Raw genomic sequence first — 21,036 nt, forward strand, 5'->3', positions numbered from 1 at the left:
CGTGCAGCCTGTGTGAAGCTGCCTTGGGCACCTCCTGAACGCGCTCTGGCTCTGTGGCTCAGTCCTTCTGTGCGCGCTAGCTTGTATCGGTTTTAGCATTTCACCTCCGGTCACTCATGAACTGATTCTGTAGTGGGAGACTTTGGCATTTCATTTTGTAACTGTTCATCCTCATGTGAACTTCAGGTTTCAGTAAGAACCTGGGCTGCACTCTTCACTTGGTAAGTGAAAACCTCCTTTCCCCAGAGGTGATGGCCAACATGCCGCCTCCGCTCGTGACACCTCTGCCTGTGCAGAACGGGTGAGTGATGACAACAGTGGGGTTTTTATAGTGAGTTCCCAGTCAGACCCTTAAAACTCACTGAACATTAAGCAAGTTAAACTCAGCTTTTTCCCTGACCAGACCATTGCCCTGTAAAAACAATCTGTAGACAGAAAAGCTCTTTTATTGTGGTAGAGTTTTCTCAGTTGTTAGTTTTTGTGTGGAGGTCAAATTGTTGGTTAGTTTCATTTTTGTGCCCATTTTAAGTTGTTTCCCTTCCATTCCTACCGTGTTCCTGGCAAAAAAGAGGAGAGAGACCCTAACACAAGTAATGCCCTCGTTTCCCCAGCTTCACTGAGAGGCAGAGGTATGTGATTGCCTCTTGGTTTTGCAGTTGTTGGCAGAAGTAGTCTTAAACTCCAGCCATTAAAAGCATATTGGGCTCGTGTGTCCGTTATAATTGCTAAGGTGCAGGAGCTGCTTTCTAGAGGTGCCAAACGCCTGGGAACTTCATTTGAAATGGCGAGTGGGTGGTGCTTCTAAAACTGGGTTTATCGTGGAAGGGAGCACTGGGAGGAGCCTTTTGTATCTTCATTTCTCTCCCTTTGCTGTTGCAGACAATTCCATCCAGCGACGCTTTCTGTGAGCGTACGAGGTGCCATATTAAAATCACTGGGTTTCTCGCCCCATCGTAGGGCTGTTCCGCTCTCTCCAAGGTTAGAAGCTGTCTCCTAGCTTACAGTTTAAACTTATGGGCAACCTAAACCTGTTGCCCACGTCACCGTGGAAGAAAGGCAAGATGCAAAGGCTGTATTTTAATTAGGTCACAGTCTAATTAACTCACCTGTGAACACAGCCAGACTGCACACTGTGATTTTCTTCCTCATTCCCACTTCTTTGGGGATTTGTTACCAACCTTTCTCCCTCTGTGGGAGGAACCTACAAGCCAGGAGTTTTGAGCTCTGTTTCTGGGAGTGCTGTTGATTCACTTGCGACCTCGTGCAAGTCCTGTTGGGTTTTGCTTGTAGGGCTTTACAAACATAGGAGAGAGATGAACACACTTTCTTTACTTCTCAGCATTTATTGTGAGCCCTAATTAACACTTAGAAGGCAAGGGGCTTTAGGGTACAGGGTACTGCAGAAGTATATTGCTATGGGAATACAATTAATAAATAATAACAGATATGGTATAGGAGTTCCCAAACTGCATATTGCAATGGTTTATTTTTTGGTTACTGCATATGGTCTATATGAGTCATACTATACGTCTCCTTAATTTTCATTACTGCTGGAGAAACCCTGGGTAGGCAATATTAATATTCTACCTCCAAAGTACTGACCTAATGGTACTGTGTTCCCGGGTAATGGGAAACTCTTACTACTGTGTCCTACTGTTCTTCTGCTCTCCCATCTCCAGCTCTCCCATCATGGCCCTGTTCACAAGAGGACGGGATAGTTCTAACCAGCCAGTCTGACCTCCCATGCAAAACAGATCGCAAACTTTCATCCAAAGAGTTCTACTTCAAGCTCAATGATTCCGCTTAGGTTAGAGAATGTCATTTAGACAGACATCCAGTGGGGATGCAGAAACTGTAAGAGAAAATCCACTGCTTCACTTAGTAAATTATTTCAGTGGTGCATTGCTTTGGTCTAAAAATGCTCCCCTTATTTCCAGCCTCCAGTCTTTGTTGTACTTTTCATTATGCTTTTGTTTAAAAAAGACTAAAGACCCACTAATCAGGATTTTTTCACCGCACAGGTACATACAGACTGTGATTGAGATCATCTTAACCTTCTCATTATTAAATTACAGACTTTGAGCTCATTTCAGCTCTCTGAAGATGGATTATCTGGACTTTAAATTCTGCTTTTCTGTCTCTTTGACTAAACTCTGTGCCATCAGATATAGTCCTTTTCAGAGTGAGCACTGGAACTGACACTACAGCAACCTGGTAACGATAGTTAATCACTTTTAGCATCGGGAGCGTGCATAACTCTTCCTGGGAGAGTTTAGGATCTAAGCCTCCTGCTTTGAGGTGGCTCTTTGCAGGATGAGCATCTGTTTCTGGCTCCAATAATATTGTTTCCTGTGTGAAGGTGAAAAAGCAAACAGGAGGGGGTGATCGAACAGGGAGAGGACAGAAGGAAAGGGAAGGGAGAAGGGCACTGAGTGCTGTGATCTCAGGGAAGGCGAACGCCTGTGTCTGTACAAGGCAGTAAGAAGAGCTTGCCCTACAGAGCAGTAATTGTGAGCGTAAAAGGATGAGTTTGGCTCCATGTCCAGGACAGCCAGGGAAGGAGAACACAAATCCGAAGCCTGTGTGGCTCAGACATGAAGTGGCTCTCCTCTTCCCAGAGCTTGTGTTGAGGAGACTTTATCCATCTGAGTGTGATTTTTGTGGCACTTGCGGATGTGTGTCATCCTCTGTACTCCAGTCCTTTGTTCTTTGTCTCTCAGTAGCCTTCGTATTACTTGTCAGTCAGATTGGCATGTTTCCCCCTGTTGCCAGTTTCGCTAATTTTGCCAGACTTTTTCTGTAAAGCTCCCATAAGTGTAATTATTTCCCTGACGAGGGTAGGTGCTGCATGGCTATTCTTCAGTGGGCAGAGCTCACGCAGCACAGCACCTCTGCTAAGTCTCCTTGACATTTTGGGAGAGCAAAATAAGTGATGGTGTCTGGCAAATGCTTTTGATGTGGGCTTCTTTAATGAAATATTCCTTTGTACAAAGTGTGCAGGTTTAGGATCCCCTTGCTTCTCTCTCCCAAGGAAACTGGATAAATTACGCATGCTTGTCCCCCAGTGGCTGTCACTGCAAGTGTGGGATGAGATCACTCGTGGTAGAGCCATTCTTTCTGGCTCTCGGCACACTCTGCAAGATACCTGGGCATCTGAGTCTTGAGATTTTCTTTGCAGCTGTGATTCTTAGAAACTGAGGTCCCAGGGCGCCGGAGAGTCTTTTGAGGAAAAAGCCAGTATATGTGTATGATGTTGGATGGATTTTTTTTTTACATTGATGCCTCCTTATCCAGCTAGCAGAAGCATCACAGAGAATCTCTTGAGATCTCAAATGTTTTCTTAACTGTTATCCTATCCCTACCAGGAAAACTTGTTCATTTTACCTAAACAATTCCTGTAGCAGATTATGGAATGAATCTACCTGATTTATTTCCTGCAGCTGATGAGAACTGAGAGGTTGGGATATTGGAGAAGGCACAGATATTTTCCCCTGCTAGGGAGGAGACAGGAGCCAGTGGTACCTGTGTGCTCCGGGGCTGAAGCCCCACAAAGTGGCTTTGTACAGGTTAACTAAGGGAGAAGGTGCCAGTAGATGGCACTCATGAATACGCAACATTGTCTCAGGGTTTTGAGGGTCACAATCATTTCTTTTGGGCACGTGTAGCAAAAAGTGCAAAATAGCGCAGCATTCACATGCTGAATTCACAGACTGTGCTCCAAGGCAGGTGGCCAGTGCTGCAGTAAGCAGACAGCCTTTGGGTTGGTGAGCCCGGGAGGTGCGGAGGAGCAATTGCTGTCTGTTAGAAAGAAAACTGATGATGCCCCTGGATTTGATGGCCATCCTCATCCCCCCACACCCGCCGCCTTGTTTCCATTCAGAGTAGCTCACTTTTCCAGGCCTTGTCGGTACAAGGACACTGGAGGGAGGTGCAGTGATGCAGGCCTGCCAGTTTGGTGGTGGCAGTTCTGGACAGACACTTTACTGCAGGGTCAAAATGATTTTTGCTAGGAAAATTACAAAGCAGAGCACTTAATATAGGAAGTGGAGTCCAAAGTACAGTGGGTTATTCTGCAATGTTAATGTGTGTATGGGACTCGCTGTGCTTCTCCATTTTCCTTACGTAGGGTAAGATTTCTGTTTGTCTTATTTGCATGAGGTTTGGGTAGCTCGTGGAGTGGACTTACTATGGATTGGACACAACCTGTGGGCCGGCACCTCAAAAGGAGGTAGAAGAGGGGACAGGACAGATGCAGATGTCACCCTGCATTGTGCTCCCTACAGGACTGCAGCCCACCTGAGGTAGAATTTGGTTGCACGTTTTTGGAGACCATAGAGGGAGGACAACTCCCACGTTATATCTGAGCGCTCTTGGTTTGGGGTTTGCCTTTTTGAACCACAACCAAAAGAGCTCAAAGGCCATGCAGCTTGACCTGCTTTCAGTCCCTCAAACAGTCCCTTTCTGACCTCAAACAGCTAACCAGCAGAGAAGATCTTTCTCCTCCTGTTTCCTGAATTCATCCAGCTGATCCTGAGCAGATCACTTGGGTGCAAATGAAACACAGTTTCTTAGTCCCCTTCTAAGGGGACAGCATGGTGATGGCATCATGACTTCCCATGTCTCCAAGGGGTGCTGAGGGTGGCAGTGACAGGAGACATGAGCTGGGGTGTGCAGGGCTGCTTGTCTGTGCCCGCTGTAGCTCAGCAGGCACTGGCACTGCCCGCCCTGGGGCTCAGAGGAGTTAGGCTTCCAGTCGTGCCTGCCCCCCTGCTTGGACAGAGCTGTTCAGCTGCTGTGTGGTGCAACAAGTGGCCAGAACAGGGGCTTCAGTCTGCCAGCTTTCATTCCTGATGGGGAAAGCAGTGACATTCAGCTTGCATTAGAAGACAAAAATGGCATCACAGGCCATCTGAGGGCACGTTTTCAGCAGGCAGGGTGAAGGCAAGGTATGGGCTCTATTTCTGAGCCAGAAGAGCAGCCTGTTCCCGGTCCATGGGACTTGTCAGCCCAGCAATGATTAGTGAGGCAAAGGCTGCAAAGCTCCTCCTGCCCAGTGCTGGTGAGAGAAAGTGATAAGGGATTCATTGTGCAACCAGGAGATAATTGGCAGCAGTAGCATGAAGCAATGCCAGTCCCTTTTGCCATAGCAATCGTGCAGACATTCTGTTCACAGCTGCAATTCACCTTGCTGCACAGTTGATCTGTTCTGGACCGTGCACCCTCTTGAAAGGAACGTGTCTGCCACGTAAAATCAAGTGGAATAGCACAAAGGCTGTGCGTGGGATTAAGTGTGAAGGACCTCTAAAGGGCCAGTCAGCCTCCTCTCCCTTCTCTCTTCCCTCACTGCAGACACTGGTAAGTGTAGTGTAAGATTCTACAGTCACTTAACTCCTTGTGAGGAGGAGGAGGAGGAGCTGGGCTCTACGTGCCTCAGCCTGTACTGGCAGATCAGATCTCTTATGGGAGGTAGAGCCCATGTCTTGTGTGATGACAAGCTTGAAGGAGCAGGGACAGGGTTTCTCTGATGTCTGTGTGGAAAAGTGAACAGAGAGCTTTTGGCTTACTTGACTTCTGCGTTGCATACTGCAGCCCAGGCTTGATGTGTCTGCCCTGTGCATAGGGAGAGTGGGATGAGGCTGTCTGCTGATGGCCTTGGCTGTAGCTTGACCTGCAGGTTTCAGCTCCAAGGAGACAGTGTGGTTAGGGTGACTGGGCTTGGCTAAGGTGGTCCCTTGGGACCTTCAGCCCAAGTTAATGGGAGCTGAAATGTTGGTGATGGGTGAGCCTGTCCTGCTCAGCATCATAGGTCTCTACTCACCAGCTTTGAGTCTGTGGCCATGTGTCACATTGTCCTGTAAAGAGTGGGTGTGCCCTGGAGCTGCGCAGCCCTGCATCAGTCCCAGAGCTGCGCCCCGAGGAGCTGCTGTCTCCAGAAATGGCTCCTTACCTGCCATCTGCAGGGCTGTGCGCAGTCTCTGGGATGCAACAAAGACAGGACTTGCCAGAAGGATGGTGCTTCTCTTCCTCTGATGATGAGGAATTTCTCTGGCATTTCCTCCCCTGCTTTGCTGAGACTTTCTGAACTTCTGGGATTTCCTCCCCTCGCCATGGGACAGCAGTTATTCCCGCCAGGGCAAGCACCCATTGCCCCCCGAAGCAGTAGCTCTCCCTTGGGCTGTGCAAGATAATTGGCCTGTTTCCCTGGTGTAGAACCAACGGCAGTGCAAGACAGCTAACAAGGAGAAGCCAGGGTAGCAACAAGATTAAAAATGTGTATGAACAAACATCTTGTTTCGACTGCAAGGATGCACTGAAGCGTAAGAGTCTGAGTCCCGCAGTAAGCCAGAGGCGGACTGGGTTGGCATTCAGACTGGCAGTTGCACAGTAAACACTGATAGCACGGAAAAAGTGAGGGCAGGAGCTCAGTCTTATTTACACTGGTGTAAACTGGAGTAGTGTCGTGGAATCTCAATACAGGATGGTACCTCTCATTGTAAAGATTGTTTGTTTGTATTGAGCCGTTATCTGCTTACCAGATCTCAAGAGCGGGGAGATGGATACTGAGTGTGGTGACCCCATCCTGGTGGGCTCCGTGGAGCATTGGCAGAAGCTAAGCGTGATTATCAGTGAAGGTGTCGGAGTGACACAGAGCTGGAGTGGGTACTCTAATGAAACGTGGTGCTGCTTCTTTCTTGAAAAAATAAAGGTATTTAATTTTAATTTCTATTTTAAGGGTGATTGTTCTTGGCTGGGTTGGGTCCCTGTAACACTTCACAAAGTGATTTCAGATAGTTGAAGGCTGTCAACACACCCCAGTCATTTTCCTCTCATGCAGTGAAGGATTTTTTGGGTGGAAGGTTAATGACATAGCCTTCCATTGAAGCAGCTCAGACCAGCAGGGAAACTTATCAGCTTACTGCAAAGGCACTTTCCTGACAAGGAAGGCTACCTTGGTACCTTGGCTACAGGTTGCATAATTGCAACCTGAAGAGATGAAGGCCTGCTGTGAGATCTCTTCACAGAGAGAAATTCATGCGCTCACAGAAAGAGACGGTTTCTCTGTTTGGTTCACCAGAGGCCATAAATCCCTGAGCTTTGGATTTCATGAGTACCAAAAGAAGGAAATACCTCATGAAAGATGGGGGTTAGTGGAATAGTTGGGCAACCACGCAGGTTTATAGCCTTCGTGATGCATGAGAGCACCGAGGCACTGTTGCTGTGCCAGGGATGGGATTCCCTGACCCCATGGGAGCTTCTTGACTGCCCAGATGTCAGCAGGCCTGGGCTGGAAGGGGAGTCTGACCCGGCACAGCAGCGGCACAGAACAGGTCGAAAGCTTCAATCAGTCCCTGTCTCCAGTGGCGCTGATGTCACGTGTTTATCTTGGAAATCAGACCCTCCAGCCCCATCCCATATATTAGCAATTCCAATAAAAATAATAATTGGATTCAGTCCATTGCATTTAACGTTTTAATGTCAGCTGGGGATTTGTTCCTGATCCCAGCTCTTGATTAGGTGACATCTTTAAGCACCAGATTAATAAGCCTGACTGTATTCTCTGAACATGCGACGTTCACAGCCGGAGATGCGGCTGAAATGTAGTGCTTTCTGCGCTGTCGTGCTTTATGTACTTCACTGAAACCGGTCAAAAGGTCATGCTCATGATTCTTGAAATATTTTTTCTTTTTACATTTGGTTTTGGTCTGAACTGGATGAAGAACAAAACTTTACAAAATTTGCCATGAATTAAGTGTTCTCCCATCATGTGGGTGCATGCTAAAATTGATACTTCAGTTTTTTTAAAGAAGCTCGTTACTGAAGGTGATATGAAAAGGTCTCCACATCTAAGACAGGTCTCACTCTCTCTTTATGGACTGTATTGGGTTCAGAGTCTCATGAACATATCTTTCTTGAATCTTGGGGTTCTAAACTCTTCTACTCTTCAGATAAGACTTGTCAAACCTGGGCTGTTTTGTACTCTGAAAAACATAATTTTAGAAGAAACCCCCCGTATTTTGCCAGAGAAGTTAGGCTTCGCTGCCGTCTGGACTCTGAACTTATGATAAAGAGTTGTTTGGGTTTTTCTTCTGGAATTGTGGCCTTCTGTCTTCAAACCAATGCTTGGTCCTGTCTATGCTATGTCAAAACAGACCTTAACTTTCTCAGTGACATGAAAGATAAATCTATGGATCAAACTTCTTGGTGTTTGAACCTGCACACATGCTTAGCTGGGTGACTCAGCCTTCGCTGTTTCTTCTGGAGCTCTCTTTGTGGCCAAAACAAATCCAAGAGTTTGGAAACAAATAGTAGGGAAAAACTGCTTGGCATGAGCAAATCTATAAGCTCTCTCATTTTCCTGGCTGTACTCTGGTGCATAGTGAGCTACAAGTGTGTGCAGAGTTACAGGGGAGAAAGGGAAGGAAGGTGCTGGAAGGGTGGTTCACTGAGTGATGAAGAGGGGAAGGGGTTATTCTCTTCTAAAGAAGTAACCGCACTGAGGATGTGTTGGAGGAAGGGTGGTGTTTTAGGCTCTAGTAGCTCCTCTTGGTACATGTAAGTTTGTTTTTGGCATATTCTCCATTTACTGTCATGATGTGGTCAGTCTTGCAAAGGTAAAAGTCCTTCCTCTGGAACAAGTTCCTGATATCTTGAAGTGTCCCACTAAATCAGGTTTCAGAGAAGTCTTTTTCTTCAGCTGTTGCAAATTGTTTATATCCCAAAGGCAGTGTCAGTCCTGCTGTTTTAGCTGGTATTAGGCACACCAAAAAAAAGAGGGACGCTTCAGCTCGTGTGGTTGATGCCTGTCTGCTATAGCCGAGAGCCATTGATTCTGTAACCCAATATCAAATACTTTGCCTGGTCAGCAGCCAGAGAGTTTCTTGTATTTTAACTTTCCAGGTCACAACCCCAGTAAGCTTGGGAAGGGTATTCTCTAAGTCAAGACACACATTCTCTATCGTGCTTTTTCTAATTGTAAGGCTTCAGCCCAGCAGGCTGGTGTGGAAGTGCTGTAAGAGGACAGACAACCCTTGTCTCTAGTCCTTCCAGCTGCTGGGAGGACAGTGGCCTGAGCTGGCTTGGTAGTAAATTCTAACCGTCATGGGATATTCTCCAGGCAATGAAGTCTTCATTCGTGGAATGGGAACCACATAAAGACCTTTTTCTTCTCCAGACCCTCTGGGCTGATGTTATCCTGATGCCTGTAGTACCTTTGCATTGCAACATATTGGTAACCGGGCACTCTTCAGTACTCACAAGCTGTCATGCAGTGCTGTGTGTTTGCTGTCCGTAGCACTGTTGTTCTCATTCACCCATGACATCAGTGGAGCTGCTGTAGCTGTGAAATCAAAGTTCATTCTGATCTAGCATGAGGTTAGTTCTCAGATTCATAACATTTGTTGTGGGAAAGTGGATCTTCAAGAGAGACCTGAATGAGCAGGAGGGGCCACATGGAACTAGATCTGCTTTCTTTTTTGGGGACAGGGGAAGGAACCAGCAAAGATGAAAGCAGCCTCAGCTGTGCCATCTGCTTTGAAGAAATAATTCAGCCTCTCCCCTGTGATACCATAGCTGAGGTCTAGGATCTCTAAGGGGTGCAAACTGTTGAGTTTGTCTGTGCTACAGGCCAGCCAGAGGTAAGTCAACCCAGGCTTGGAGGCTGTGATGAGGTTAGCGTGGGAGGATGTCCGAGCTGCAAGAATTGTTTGCATGGACAAAAACTTGCGGAGCCCCTGGTAGCTTTGCTGTTCTTACACCCTTGGGTGAGGCTTTCATCGTAGGCAAAGTTTTCCTGGCAGCTGCTCAGCACTGCTTCTCTTCCACAGCAAACAGCACTCCAGTCTCCCATATCTTCAGTCCAGAATCATCCCCCGTGTGTAATCTTCTGGTGATGGAGTGCAAAAAAGACATCTGAATCCCTGCCTAAGCCCCTTCTGTTCCTGAAGCACAACTGCACTGAGTGGGAGAGAGCCAGGGAGGAAGATTTTTTTTTATTGCAAACATGTCTGACCAATCAACAGGCATTAAAAAAAATTCAGTAGTGGCTTCAGTGTGAAAGCTCTTAACACCATTTCATTTTCTAACAGCCTTATTGACTTTAATCAGTTAATTTTCATAAATCAGATCACCTCCATACCTTCCCTTTGGATGTTATCTTCATGTGGTTTGGTCTAGGATGGTGAGATGCTTTGGACAGTCACAGATTATACGTTGGCTTCCGTATTCAGCATCTCTAAAACACCAAAATGTCAGGTACCACCAACAGTTTACCCCTTTCAAATATGTACATCGAGGTAGGAGCAGGTCTCCCCGCTGTGTTCCTAGCACAGGGCTGAGCTCAGGTGTCAAAAGCGGAGGGCGGTGCAGGCACGGCTGCTTCACACTTCACCTCAGAGCTGCGGTAATTAATGATTACATTGAGGTGAATGTAAATTAAAACCCCAGATCCGGGCACTGTCACAGTGTGGCTGAGCCTGAACGTAGCCTGTATAATGGTGACATTTCACCTCTTGAGCCTCTCTGGTTTGGAGTCTCCCAGCAGGTGCAGGCACAAGAATCGTATCGTTCCTGTTCACAAGTAGTTGGGGAAAAAAAATGGAGAATGACTTGTGTAAAAATCGAGTATGTCAGCAAATGCTTTTCAGATTAAAACAAAGATGAACAGCTTGGGGAATAGTTTTTGTATGTCTCACACAGCTCTAGATATTTTACAGGTTGAAAACTGAGGCATGTGTGGCTGTTCTGATGAATCAATGTTGAATGACAACTATTTTTCGAGGAAAAGATAAATTTGCTGCATTTGCCCATCTCGCTGTGGTGGTTTTATACGGCAGCATAGTTACATATCTCTATTCCTAAATGAGAAGTAAGCTCTCACCTCTGCTGAGACATTGTAGTGCAGGGGGTAGTGCGTGGTCACGTATCGGTAAATCTGGTGCCTGTGCTGAGCCCCGGCAGCTCGGCCACACTCCCCTGGGCCTGGGGTAACACTCTGCCTCTCCGAATCTTGTTCTCTGACACCAGGAGGGACTGGAAACTGTTCTGCGCTGTTTAGATAGGTAGGAGGAATCTTGGTTTTCTCAGGTGTGAGAGCAGATCCAGTTCAACATCTTTAGCAGATAAAATCTAGTAGGCAGGTGGGTCGTCTTCGCTTGTGTTCAGTCAAATGTGATGTTCCCTGTGAAGGAGGATGGGAGATGTTTAAGTGCAAACCAGGCAGGACTGGACTGTACAGGGGTCTCCTGAAAAATTCCAAGTCCTGTTCCAGTTTCTGCAGCAAGCTGTGATGTTTCCTGTTCACCAGCTGTGGTAAGGTAGGGCTTGATAGATTTCAGTTGTTAGTCCTGCTACTCCTGTTGGAAGGTGACTTAAATTGCAGTTTGCAAAAAAAAAAAAAAAAGGGCCTGGTAGTGACACTGGGGGATGCGAGGGAGGCAGTGTCACTGGGGGGGTTAGTGCACAACTACCCCGGGCTGCTGCCCAGTCCTGAGCTGCTGTGGCAGCTCTTTGCCTCAGTTTTCCCTCTGCCAAAACTGGAGGAGCAATGCTCTGATGGGGAAGAATCACTAATTCCAACTCGGGCAGTATATCAGAGCACAGCTTTACGCAGTATTGGCTCATATTGTTTCCCTCTTGCAAAACCCTTTTCCAGGATGGGGATCTCCTTGCAGAAATTCCCGTCCCTTTGTTCCTTTCTGAGAGGCAGGTGCCTAATATTAATCTGAGAGTATTTCTGCTACGTGTAATCAACTCTATCTTGGTCTTAGCTTTGAATTTTATATCTCACACATCCCCACAATAGGAGAGCAGTGCATTCAGCTCTACTAGCTCCTGGAGGTGGATTGTATCCCACTCGATTGTTTACGACAGTTGTGAAGATTCAACAACATTTTAATAAGGTGTAGCAATTGTATATTAGGAAATGTACCTATTAAATGCAATCTTTAGTAGTTGATTGGTATTTAATTGGCATGTGTTAATGTTCTTATTACATCTCAGTTAAATCCACAGTTGAAACATGAATTTTGAGTAGGAAAATTATGATTTGAGGTAAAAATATAAACTAAAAGTACAGCTGCTTTTAATATGAAGATTTTATTAATAAAGTCTTATACTGACTTAAGCAAGTGTTTACAGTAGGTATTTTTAAAACAGATGAAGATGACATAAAAGAAACATTCTGCTAATTATTGCTGTAAGATTCATGGAGTTACCTATGGAGCTTCTGTGGAAGCTTTTTTCAACAGTATGTTCCTTAACATGACTGTGGGCATCCTTCTCCAGGGACCTGGTCTTGAGTATCAGTAGTTTGGCAACTGAGCTTCTCCATGCTGTGGTGTGATCACCATCCACGGAGGTTTCAGACCGCAGCACCCTAATCCACCATTATTGCAGCCGGTGATAGATATCTTGCCGGTTTGTTGAGAACAGGGTGAAACCCCATGTTTCACAAGGACAAAAAGTTTCCTGGGGCGAGAAGACAGTGTGTGAGTAGATCCCGGGAGAAGACGGTGTGTTTGGCGCCTTGTGTGATCCCCAGGCTCAGTCTCCAGTAATGACAAGGGGACATCTCTGTCCTGCCTTGTTATTCTTGTGCCTGAGCTGGGAGGATCCTCAGGACAGCAGAGTCATGCATGAATTCTCTTTGAATGAGCTGCATTTGCTGCCAGTCCCTGCCCTGCCTTGCGCGGGGTTTGCTGTACGTGGACTGCCCGGCGCTCCGTGGCACGGTGCTGGGAAGGTATTCTAAACATTCACAGAATTTACCTGCAAATGGGGTAAACCAAGGCACAGAGTACCTCACCGTGTCACTTGTCCCAGGCTGTGTTACTGCCCTGTGCTGAGAGAGCCCCAGGCACCTTCACCGCTCAGGGACTGGGGTCGCTCCCAAGCAGTGCTCGTGTGTCCTCCTTGCTCCATCTTTGCCTGGATCTCGGCAGATACCAGATCCCGCAGCTGAGCCGTTGAGACCCCCTCGCTGCTGGCAGGCAGCCTGCCTGGTTCCCATCGCTACGTGTCGGTAGGTGGTTCCTGTCTAACGAAGCTCCTTTCCAAGGCAGGCTGTTGACGTGCTCCAGCATCGCCAGATGGTCCCCTTACCTCTTCTGCTCTCACGCTCCCTGGGAAACATTAATGATCCCTAAACCTCTCTGATGGAGGGGCTCCTTTTTGTGACAACCTCATTACGTGGTTATCAGGAGCTGCCACTATCCAGGTTGTCACGACAACCAGCCTGATTCAGAGCCGCTGGGAAAGGTCTGAACCTCAGGCAAATAACCAGCCCCAGCTCCCAGCAGATGCTCACCCGCAGCCAATCGACGGGGCGCTGGGAAACCATGACATCATGGGCCGAGCAGGCCCCCAAATTTAATTGTTAGCTTTCCGCGTCCCTCTGTGTCCCTTTCCACCCCGCTGCTCCCCAGATCAGTCCCCCGGTGCAGCTAAGCCGGTCCCGCTGCAGTACTGCTTCAAGCCGCTCCGTAGCTGCCTTGGCTCAGCAGGGCTGGCGGAGGGGCCCCCGAGCCCCCCGTGCAATGCAGCCTTGGGCCGGAGCGGGAGCCGTGGCGGCGGAGCGCTTGTGCCTCGGCAGTCTGGCACAGGCAGAAAGGTGCAGGGTAGTGTAATACCCGCAGCTGGTAGGAGCTAGAATAGGTTGCTGCTTATTGGGGTTTTGTTAATGGGGATGGGAGTTAGTTGTCAGAGTTAATTTTATCTGCGGGACAAGCTCTCTGGCAGCTACCGCTACGTTTGGGAGATTAATGGGATCCTGCACTCCCCCCTTCCCATGAAAACCTACTGACACCCAATTACCAGTCACGCCGTATCGCTCAGATTGCGTCGTGTTTGCCAGCAAGGTGTGATAAATGCGGCAGAACCAGTTCTATCACGGATGGAGAATGTGTCCACCTTCCTGCCCTGCTGAAGCAGAGAGGGGTTTGTTCAGGGGCCTTTTGCCTTCACCAGGGAGTATCTGAGGCACCCCCTGTGTACCCCATTAAGGTTACATCCTACCTAGTACTGGCCGAGGCATCCTGCAGATGTGGGACTGCAGAGCTTTCCCGAATTCCTGCCCCGCCTGAACACATTCCCTGTGAAAGCAGGATCAGGCAGTTCTTCGAAGGGATTCCTCTCTTTGCTCAAGAAAGACTTCCCTTTTTAACTTCCTGGCCACCCCAGCTAAGTGTACGTTTGGTTTCTGAAAATGCTGGTGCTTGGCCTCTCTTACTGAGACGTTCAGCCTCTTCCCCCTTACACAGGGAAGGGTGCGGGTGGTTTCAGGCACCGCGAATCTGCCGCACTGCAATGGGTTTGGGAGTGCCTATCCGATTAGATCTAAAAGGCGAGGTTATATGGCTTTCGGCTTCTGAAGTCCTCAGGCATCTTTCGGAAGAACAAAGGATACGAGATGGCGATTTGTTGCTGAGAGCTAATACTTCTTTCTCTTTCTCTTGCCTTGCTACCTGGCCCTGTATTTCTGTGGGGCTGCATCTTCAGGGAGGAATTGTCCCTGGGCCACTTTTGGCTGGGGGTGCCCCACGGAGGGGCTGGGGAGCTTGTGCACAGCCCAGCACGGGGACACTCCAGCACAACGCTCCCCATACAGCCAGTCCTGCCTTTTTTAGCACACAAATGAGGAGCTGTTGGGGCTGGTGATGGACCTGGTCCAGCCAGGTCCCTCCTCCTGCTTCTCAGACTCCTACAGCATTGGGGCTCAAACTAGGGCAGCTTCTGAGGTTACTCTTGCAGGATGAGGCCCTTGCTCAGAGACCTAGCTGGCTTCTGAAAAAACAGGGTTCAGGCAGGCCCTGTGGGTCTGGAGGCCAGGCCTCGTGGCGTGCAGACTCTCGAAGTGTTTCCAAGTAGCTTTGACACCCGTGTGACAGTCACACAGATTGACACCTAGCAGGGATGCTGTCCCATGCCCTGTGAGGACAAAGCCAGCACCTTGTCCACGTCTGGGCCGGATCAGGCTCAGTGAGACTGCAGGTCTGGCCCAGCCCAGTGTCGGACCCGTGGAGCGAGTCCAGCTTGCACTGCTGAGCCCCGTGCCCCGGGGCTGTGTGTGCGCCCTGGCCGTGCAGTCACTCGGCTTTTTCCCTCTCCTAGCAGTGTGCCTCGAGCAACGTGCCTTGGCTGCTCTCGGTGTGCAGAGGAGCCCTCCAGCTCCAACGGCGTCAGCCTCACGTACGGCTGGGGTGAGAGCGCTTTGCCGTTTGGGCAATTTCCCCTTTCTAGCCTTTGCTTTTGCTTCCTCTCTTTGTCTCCTTTCCCAGAAAGGCATGGGACAGGCATGGGGCATCAGCTTCCTATCAGGCGTGGGACAGTCGGCTTCCATCCAGCAGCTTAAAGATAGCTGGAGAACCCAGGGAGGCTGAAGTAGCATGGGTTCAAGGGCTCTGTGGTCAACCCCAAAGGCACAGACTTTTAAAACCCCTTTATGATTTTCAGGAAAAACTCCACCGTGCACAGTCAATGCTTGTGAGGTTTCCTTGGCTCTGAAGAGAGTCATAACTTTGGTGCAGGCTGAAAGTAAGGGATCTGATCTTTTTCACTGCGTGCAGTCACGGAGTCAAGTTTCTGCTCTTTCATGGGGAAAGGAACTGAAACTCTGCCTTCATCCGCTCTCACGCAGCCTTTGGCAAAGTCAGAGAGAAGCCAAGGCACTGGGCTTGGTGTGTCAGGGAGCCTGCAATTTTCTTATAGTGCTTATAGGAATAGTTTCTCTAGTAGTTTATGCTAAAACTGTGTTTTGGTTGGACTTTTAAAAATGACTGAAAGTGATTCACCCACAGATTCAGTCCTAAGATCTGTAATTGCCTGACTTGGTGCTCTGTCTGCAGCTTTTCCTTGAGCTGCCTCCCTGCTTCGGAAGCACGTGAGCGGGGCACACACCTCACGCTGCGTGTGATGCGCTGGGACGTGGGGCTGGCAAATAACCCACTGTTCTGCGTCCGAAGCAATCGGGAATAATTTTTACCCTGGAGGCGGCTGGGTACCGCTTGTCCACCGCCTGCTCGGTCCTTTCCAGCTCTGCGGGCTGTTTTGCAGCAGGCAGCATGGTTTACAGGGTATGGCCCCGCAGCCGGGAGCGGCTAGGGGAGCCTGCGGGGATCCCCCGACGGCTACGGTCCCTCCATCACTGCAGTCAGGGGACATTTCCATGGACTTTGAAGGGGGGAAAAGCTGGGCCAAAGCCTAAGCCCTTCTGCAGACTACCCCATCTCAGCTCAACGAGGGAGAGCGCGTCCTCTGCGGGGGTTACCCCGTCTGCTTGTCCCGAGCCCCCTTGGCTGCACGCCGTGCTGTCGCTGGGGCGGACGCTACTTGCAGCAGAAAGTGGCAGGCGCCTCTTTTTCCACTCTGGAGGGACAGCGGCCTTGCAGGGTCGCTGCTGACCTCAGAGGATCCTGAGAGGCATCTATCCACAGGGATGTTCCTCTGCAGGGATGGAAACAGCGCTGACAACTTGCTCCACGGCTTGACTGTGATCACTGCAGAGCCAGCCGGCTAAGGGATAGATTTGACTCATACCGGGGAAGAAAACCTGGGTGAGAGCTCGGCGTACGGCAGGAAGGGACGGCAGTGATTCAGTAGGGGCTGCTCGTCACGTCAGCGTTGGCTGAGTGACTCAGTGTGCTTTTGCTTCTGGAGAACCTGTCCTTGGAACCAGCTGTAAGGCGACAGGATGGCCACTCACAGTTGGAGATCATCGCATGCCTGGTGGTGGGGCGGGGAGGGTTTGTTATCTCCTCTTGGGTAATTACCTGTGGCCTGCCTTACCTTTGGAGGTTGTAAAATTGGTCATGTTTGTCTGTAGATTATTTTTATTCTGGAAATAGTGTAAACGTGAGGTCATCCTCATCAAAACAAGGTCTGTTCCTACTTTGCAGACCTTTGATGGAGTTGAGCTCGGGGGAGGCAGGAGCGGGACCGCGCTCTGCCCGGGTAAGGGAAATTCTGAATGCGGGGAGCAGAAGGGGAGAACGCGCACCGCCGAGGAGGAGATTTTCCTCCTGGCGCGTTTGGGGACCTGTGCAGGGAAGTGCCCTCTTTGTGGCCGGGGCTGGTTACTCAAGCCTTGCGCCGGGTGGGTTTCTCCCACCTTTGGATGCTGACAGGAAAAGCCCACAGGCTGTCACGTGGCAGACGTCATGCGAGGGGAACCCGAAATGTCACGGTGCGTTTCCTATTCCCTGCAGACGAGGACCGAGGAGCATTATGACGCCTTTCAGGACACCTTTCGGTACCAGACGGGTGCTGGTCCCTCCTCCCAGGTGCCCGCACACCTCTGCCGCGACCGACCCACGCAGGAGGGGGACCCGGGGGTGGGGACACCCCCTCCCCCCCCCCGCGCCGTGCTTTCCCCACGCAGCTGCCTTGAAACACAAGATTTGCCCCCCGCGCGCCCGCCCGCCCCGCGCGTCGAGGGGCCGCCGCAGCCGGGCGGGCGCAACCAATGGGTGCGGCGGGCGGCGGGTGACGACACGAGCTGGGGCGCGGCGGCGCGTCCCGGCGGCGCGCGCGGCGATTGGCGCGCGGCGGCGGCGGCGCGGGGGGACGGGCGCGCGGCAGATGGGCTGCGCCCGGGGGGGGCCCTCGGCGGCGGCGCGAGGCCGCGGCGGGGGACGGCCGGTGCAGCATGACAGCGGCAGCTCCGGGTAAGGCCGCCGGCGGCGCGGGGGGCCGGGGCGGGCCGGGAGCGGCCTGGCGGAGCTTCGCCCGGGGCCGCCCGCGGAATGCGGTGGCCGTGTGTGCGGCGCCCCGTCTCCTCCCGGAGCCGCGGCGGGAGAGTGTGTGAGCGTGTGCGTGTGTCGGGGGGGGGGGGGGAGACAGAGATCCCGCCGGGCCGGGGGTGCCGCGCGGGGTGTGCGGCCGCGGCGAGGGCCCGGCTGCTCCGGTCCCGGGGTCGTCCGCGGCTCTGGGGTTGCTCTCCCGTCAGTGACACCTGTGTTACCGGGCAGCCTCCGCGTCGTCTGTAAATGGAGACCGGTGTCCTGCGGGAGGAACTCCCGGCGTGGCTGCGAGCCGCAGAGCCTCTCTCGGCTCTGAAGTTATGTCAGCGCCGACACCGGCCATAAAGGCTGTCGTGGTGTGTGTGTTCCCCATCTTCCAACAATGCGGTCTTCTGGGCTGTGCTTCTGCAGAGGAGTGAGAAATTCTGGGCTATAAATAACTCTGCCTTTTTTTTTTCTTTTTTTTTTTTTTTTTTAAATACTCTTTATTGGCAACACGCGTCTGATTGACCCCTTTAAAAACGCCTGCTAAGTTTTTCCTGAAATCCTTTCGGGGAAGGGTGGACTCTCCCCTGCACATGCATGGTGGTGCCTGATGCCACAGTGAAGCTGGTCCCTGTGCTGGGTTGTCCCTTTGTCCCAGACTTGTACACCAGCCAGCCGAGGAAGTGCTCCAGCGTGATGTCTGGCTGCTTCGGGCTTCCCTCCTCCCGTGGGGGATGCATTCGGCGCAAGTGCCCCCTTTTTGGTCATTCAGACAGTTTTCAGATCCAGTTTTCACCGGTGCCAGAAATAAACCCTGTTTTAAATAGAGTGATGTATTTAATGGAGAGGGTTGAGGGAATTCAGACAGGAAAAGCCACGGTTTCAGAGTGAGCAACATCTGAAAGAGATGGTGGGCCTGAGCTGGAGAGAGCAGGGCTATTTCTGGACTTGTAGCCCCAAAGGGTGGTGGGGGGGGTTGGATTTTGTCTCTCCCCGTGTGGCTCCGTTTGCTGGGGTGGGCACAAAATGCATTAGGAGTGACGAGCCTGGTTATCTGCGTGGGGAGTTTGGCAGATGCCCCTAAAGGCTTCGTTCCCCTCCTCTCCCCCATGCCCCACCTGCCTGAATTCGACGCCGTGCAAAGATTGCGAGAGAGGAGAGTCCGCTTTTTGTTTTCCTTCTGTGATGACGTTCAGCACAACCAGGAGGCCGGAGATCAAAGTGGGCTTTGCTGAGCGACTTTCGAGATGACATGAATCACCCCAGAGTGAGGAGGAGGAGGATGACGGGCTGTCGGGAGGGCCGGGGGAGGCTGCAGGGCCGGAGCCAGGCTGCTACCTGCCTGCCTGAGGAGGAGAGGGAAGGCAACGCTTCGACCGGAGGGGATGATGAGACGAGACGAGATGAGATCTTCTCCCCTGGCTCCTCCTCTTGTGTGAATCCACCTTCTCCGTGGCTGTCAGGCGGGGAGGAGGGGGCCCGGGCACAGCTATGAGGGGGCAGGAGCAGCCCAGGAGGAGGCCGCTGTGCCGAGGGCCCTGTGGGGCCACAGGGCCGGCCGGCACCCCGGAGGGAAAGTGGCTGCCACGGGTGGAGAGCAGGAAGAGGTGAGCACAGCGGGAGAATGGGGCTGAGAACATAGGGGGGCAGCTCGCAGCAGGGAGGGCATGCCGGAGGGGACCGGGGTGTCCCCTCCCCTGCTGACAGGGAGCAGGCCACCCGCGGAGAAGTGGCACTGGGGATTTTCAAGCACCTTTGCCCCATCTCTCGTGGAAGTGGGGCGTGTGGCTGCAGAGGAGCGTTGTGCTTCCAGGAAAGGTGTTCGGCCACAGGTTACCCGACAACGTGAGCAGAAAACAATCAGGAATCGGGGATAATTGGGTTTAGGCCTGGCACGTGGGCCGGTGGGTTGTTGAAGGCCGGGGAGTGGAGGTTGCCATGACAGGTTATGTGCATGAAGGGAAAGGATTGCCCTGAACCTGCGTTTTCTGTGCTGGGCACAGGGCGGACGAGGGATGGCGATGCTTGTGGCTGCATCGGTTGGAGCCTTGAGCGTGGGACTGGGCAGAGGAGCTGGTGGCAGGCACGGTGCGGGGAGTCTGGCATCATGGGTGGGGGGCTGCAGGCAGCTGCCTTGGGGCTGCAGAGGAGTTTGTGCTCTGAACCGAGACCTGCATGGATGGCATTTCTTCACTGAGTGACTCTGGATAACTAAAACTAAGTCTCAGTAGCTCCTGCGAGCCCTGAGCTCCTGTTACAGGATTAAGTTTCCAGCCTCACAGGCCACTGCTTGCAGCAGCAACAGTTCAGGAGGCAGCTGTGGCGGCAGTGCTGCGGGAGGCAATACCCAGGGTGAGCTGCTTTGGTTATCACAGGCCCTCTGCTCGGGCCTTGTTCACCTCAGGGCTTCAGCACAAGCATGCCAGCTTCTTGCAGGGAATGTCTGACGGGGGATTTGTGCTGTCTAAACTACCAAGCCCGATGAGACTGTGTAGGGTGGTCCCGCAGGAGTTGGTGGCCATTTTGCTTTTGGCTACAGTGAGGAGGACTTTACCTCTCTAAGTAGACCATTCACTGGGCAATTTCTCTGTAAGGATCTGACCAAAATTCAGTATTTAAAAGAGTGTGGAAGTTGGAGTCCAAATTATCCTGTGTGGCCTGAGCCAGCTCACAAGGTCTGGGAAAACAAAAGGTTGTCTTCATCCACCTCCCATATTTCTTTGCAACTTTTGTGCGTACAGTTACAGGGATAGGTGAGACAAATTCAGCTCTGCAAGATATTGTTTGCCATAACAAACTGAGCTCCTGTGTTAGCCATCTCCTGGCCTGGCAGCATTTGTTCCTGGAGGAGAGCTGGTTTGTGGTGATAGTCCCATTTCAGTTCCTGTTCCCTCTGCCTAGAAGCTTTCTTCTCTTTTTTCTTTTCATACACTAATTGCGACTGTGGATCCAAGTGTTCCTGGAGCTGCCAGTGTTCTGGGATCAAAAACAGCCTGGAAGCTGGAGGTCTTTCAGATCCGCCTTCAACTCCTCCTTCATTTTAGCCATGTCTGCACAGAACTGGTCACAGGGGAGATGTTACCAGATTTGGCTTCCGCTTCTGCTCTGGTTGGACTCTGTGACTTCAGGACATTAACACTGCTGTCAGCTTGTGCCTAGGCAGTTTGAGTACTGATTTCTGTTCCTTGCTGTGTACACAGTGGGCAGGCAGGAGCCCGCTGTGATCTTCTCTTTCATTACCTGCCTTAGCTCCTGCAAAAGGTGCCGGAAGCTTTTCTCCCAGGAACTTCATGGGCAGGGGGAACAGAGTGAGTGGGTG

At 51.1% G+C, this 21,036-nt stretch overlaps 1 protein-coding gene across 4 annotated transcripts in view; it reads left to right on the top strand.

Annotated features, from left to right (window-relative positions):
* Positions 1-21,036, top strand: part of PAK3 (p21 (RAC1) activated kinase 3) — a 153,433-nt gene that overhangs the window by 53,231 nt on the left and 79,166 nt on the right. For 2 of the 4 annotated variants that reach the window (XM_075763616.1, XM_075763618.1), the window contains exon 1: positions 17,588-17,657. The exons of 1 other annotated variant lie outside the window; for it this stretch is intronic. The gene's annotated coding sequence lies outside the window, so the exon portion shown is untranslated. Of the gene's footprint in view, positions 1-17,539; positions 17,658-21,036 lie in introns of those variants that run through there. One more of the 4 variants, XM_075763615.1, reaches the window with a different exon arrangement.

This window comes from Balearica regulorum, chromosome 11, assembly GCF_011004875.1.
Source record: "Balearica regulorum gibbericeps isolate bBalReg1 chromosome 11, bBalReg1.pri, whole genome shotgun sequence".
Classification (NCBI taxonomy): domain Eukaryota; kingdom Metazoa; phylum Chordata; class Aves; order Gruiformes; family Gruidae; genus Balearica; species Balearica regulorum.